At 36.5% G+C, this 4,479-nt stretch overlaps 1 pseudogene; it reads right to left on the bottom strand.

The window, feature by feature from the left end:
* Positions 1-2,934: 2,934 nt before the first annotated feature.
* LOC120084157 (tyrosine decarboxylase-like) lies at positions 2,935-4,190 on the bottom strand (annotated as a pseudogene).
* Positions 4,191-4,479: the final 289 nt, after the last annotated feature.

Genomic DNA, 4,479 nt, shown 5'->3' with positions numbered 1-4,479 from the left:
TTTGATTGAGAAATTCAATGGTTTTTTGTCTTTGATTCGTGCTACCACTACTACATTTTAGTGGATACGATTAAGAGATGAAATTGGGTGATAAATTTTGTCTACCAAATTGGTGTCGTTGTCGAGGAGTCAAGAAATTTCTCTTTTAGAAGGGTTATAGTTATTTGTTCATTCTTAAATTTTTCTTTCTTTGTATGACCCAATCCTTACAGGATCAAAATTCTTTATTATATTTTGTAGAGCTTGATAGGGAGGAGAGGAGATAAAGGAGAGAAACTAGAGAACAAAGAGTTAGAGAAAAGTAAATTCATACAGAAGGCACATTGGAAGAAGAGCATTCAAAAGAAAAAAAAAAAGGGACAATGGCCCAAGAGCATTAAGGGACCTTGTTGCCCTTAATTTTGACCAACACCCCTTCTGCATCACATATTTTGAGATTGCAAGTGACTTTGAGCTTAAGTCTGGATTGATTCACTTATTACCTATTTTCTATGGTTTGGCAGGAAAAGACCTGCACAAGCACTTGAAGGAGTTTCCCATTGTGTGTAATGGTATGGGACCTCATGGTGTTATAGAGGAGCAGATGAATCTAAGGGCCTTCCTCTTCTCCCTCAAGGATGACCTAAGGATTGGCTTTACTGCTTTTTTGCTGGATTAATGACCTTTGGGCTGAGATGAAGAAATAGTTCCTAGAAAAATTGTTTCTTGCTTTCAAAGCTGCAAGGATCAAGAAAGAGATTTATTGCATTACCCATTTGGAGGGGAGACCCTATACGAGTATTGGGAGCACTTCAAGCGCCTCTTGGCAGCTTTCCACATCATCAGATCTCTGATGCACTTCTGATACAGTACTTTTCTGAAGAGCTTGTTTCTAATGATAGGAGCACCATTGGTGCAGCTATAGAAGTAGCCCAAGTTAACAAGACCCCTTCAAAAGCCAGAGCACTCATCTCCACCATGGCAGCAAATGCTCAGTAGCTTGAATGCGAGATCGCATTTCCCAGTCTTCTATATCTTACAAGAAATAAGTGAATTTAGAGCTGAAATTGTTGAATTATCTACTCTTGTGAAATAGGTTTGTCTTGTAAATGCTCAGCAAGCTCAGAAGTTCTATGCAACAATCTAAATATTTTAAGGTCAAGGGGAAAGAATTCTTATATTGCCTCCTGAATAAGTCAATATATAGCCTTAAACAATCACTTAGATGCTGGTATAAGAGATTCAATGACTATAACTAACTTGGGTTTCCAAAGAAGCTCTCATGACATGTGTGCCTATGTGAACTCCACCGCCTATAAAGGATAGGTTGATAATATGCTCCTTGTAGAGACTTCTAAGGCTTATCTATCTTATGTCAAAAGTCTTTTAAGTAAAGAATTTGACATGAAGGACTTGGTAAGTCAAAGAAGATCCTTGGAATTGGTATTACAAGAGATAGGGATCAGTCTATCCTGAACATAAATCAATCAGCTTACTATGAGAAAATAATCAAAAGATTTAACCTAAGTGAAGCTAGCCCAGTCACTATTCCTATTGCTCAACATTTCAAACTCCCCCTCTACTAATTTCCTTAATGACTCAGACTTAGAACATAAACAGTAGATGGAGAAGAGTACCCTACAGTCAAGCACTGGGCCGTTTAATGTACCTGATGATCTCAACAAAACCATACCTATCTTATTTATCTAGTCTTATTAGCATATACATGTCTAATCCTAGAAAAGGCATTGGAAAGCCACTCAGTGGATACTAAGGTATCTAATCTAGTCCAAATATGCTAAGCTAACCTACTAGAGATCAGATAAATCAGAACTAGAACTTGTTGGCTATGTTGACTCAGATTTTGTTGGGGATATTGACAAAAGAAGAACACTATCAAGCTATGTGTTCTTATATAAGGGTAACGTATTCTGTTAGAAAGCTACCTACAATCAATTGTAACTCTATCAACAACAAAGGCAGGATACATAGCATGGACAAAAGCAACTAAACAGAGATTGTGGCCTTATGAATGATCTTGGTATCAAACAATCAGTAGTTAAAATCTATTTGATAACCAAAACACCATTCGTCTTTCTAAGAACCCACAATTCCATAAAGAAACAAAACACATAGATGAGAAATTTCACTTTGTTTGAGATAAAATTGAAAAAGGAGAAGTAGAAGCTTTGAAGGTTCATACGTCAGACAACGTTGTTGACACAAAACCAGTGTTGAAGCTCAAGCTCTAGAGATGTTTCAAGTTGATAGGCTTCGATCTACCTGAAAAAGGATACGACAAGTGAGATCTGGAAGATGCTTGAAGAAATTTACAGAGGTGGATTTAAAGTGGAGATTTGTAGAAAATAAATCGAACGACTATTTTTTCCAGTTTATTTTTCTATTTAAAAATCATACATGTAACTGATATCTCTTTTAACCATATAAAAGTGAAAAATCAGAAGAAAAAACATAGACAAAAATTACAACTTATACTCATCTGAAAGAAAAATTCTTCAACCGATTTGACCTTCCTGTGGATGTAGACTCATTTTTATCCGAACCACTTTACATGCTTGTGTCCTTCTTCTTCCGTTTCATCTTCTTTCCCTACATGCAAAAGCATATCGCCAATGGAAATCTCATAGAACTCAAATTTCGTCTGAGAAGCTAGAGAGAGAGAGAGAGAGAGAAACCTTAGAGAGTGATTTTTACTTCTGGCTTCATCGAATTCAGATTGACATCTTATTAAAAAAAAATCACCTACGACATGTTTAATCTTCAAGCTAACTACGTGGGTAATTCCCCTCCTTTTGTTTTACCTAACCAACTTGAGTTACTTCGACCTTCAAATATTCGTGGGCTCCTGTCTTCTTGTAGTTCATCAAAACATTGGGTCTGAGATAGTAATCATTATAGTGAGCCCAACAATAGTCCCTCACATGGCTTTGTTGGTTATTTATTTGTGAGTGTCCTGAAATTAGCCACTCCATAGCTCTTTATCACAATCCATAATTTCTTTGCTCGAAACCTTATATGCTGACGTAATTTGCTAGTCTTTGTAGTCCACCACTTCGCATGAATCTGTTGTTCTGTTTCTCAAATACGATGGATCATTCAACCAGAAAAAACAACAATTTGGTGTCAAGAAGAACAACTACTTGTGGGTGTTCAAGTTGAACGAATTTGGCTTCTCGAGACTGTTGATGAAATGTCAGAACTTCGGGCAAATACAGTCGCGCGCTTCCAGTGTATAGGTATGTGAACCCAAATGTTATTTTGTTGTGCTATAATTCAAAGTGAGTCAAGTGGGTCCACGACATTGATGGAACTTGTTCCAATGACTGCACATAGGTATAGTGGGCAAAGCCTTTTTTAATGTCAAATTAAATTACCATTTTTAGAGAGTTTGGAGACAACCCGAATGACTCTACTTTTGTTGTCTTAATAACTCGAAAAATTTCTTTAATCTGTGACAAAAATATGAATGATATTCAATATATAAAATATTTTTTAATCTAACAGACATTATAAATTCCAATTTTTAAAATTTTGTTACCGATATAATTAATGTCTCAATGAGTTAGACATATTATATCGTATATATCGACCTTTTATGTAGTTAGCTTTAGCAAAAATTTAAAAATGTTTTTAAAAGGAAGTAAGAAGAGATTATATAGATAATTTGGTTAAATATGCATAGTTTACGAAGCTGCCACAAATGCTACCTTTTGTATGGACATATGAGTTTGGTCATACCCATAAACAACAAGCTTACTCAACTTATCTCTTCCAATCTGTTCAAGCTTTTGGTCCCTTGCAGCCACCAACGTTCACAAAATTGCCTCACAAGTAGTCCCCTGAAGAACACCATCGCCACCGTCGAAAACATGAAAGATTTTGGAAGCTTAAGCATCTCACCAAACCAATCAACCACCAACATTTCCAGCTCAATAGCCGCTGGTGAAGAGAGCTATTTAAAACCGACGACATTGAAGCCAATAGCGGCCATTTCTCTGAGAAGACTGGCGATGCTGGTGCCAAGAGGGAACTAAGCAAAGAAATTAGGGCTTTTGCCAGTGAATGAGACCTAAAACGACATGTCAGCTGACATCTTGAACGATGAATTCCAAGGGTTCGGGAGCGTTGGGAGTAGATTGAGGCAAGAGTTTTTTAAGATAAGTGTAATGTGTGAGTTCATGGGAATACATGAATGAGCGGTAATCACATTTGAATGAGAAAGATCTGAAAATATAAAAGTATAGTTAAAAATATCTTAAAGAATTGAATGTTACTCCCTATATCCAATAATGTGTACCTGCCATTACAATGGTCCAATCATAAATACGATGTCTTGAAAGATGGAGAGGAATGCATATGAATTGAGTTGGGTTGAATTGAGGGTGTTTTTTGGACCAACTCGAAAAGTCGGGTTAGTTGGATTGGCAATCCAAATGACCAAAATAAAGTTTCCAACTCAATCCAACCCAACCCTTAAAA

The sequence above is a fragment of the Benincasa hispida genome, chromosome 8 (assembly GCF_027475165.1).
Source record: "Benincasa hispida cultivar pf3 chromosome 8, pf3_genome.v1.1, whole genome shotgun sequence".
Taxonomy (NCBI): Eukaryota; Viridiplantae; Streptophyta; class Magnoliopsida; order Cucurbitales; family Cucurbitaceae; genus Benincasa; species Benincasa hispida.
Note: the sequence above shows the minus strand (reverse complement) of the source record. Positions and strands in the feature narration are given on the sequence as shown.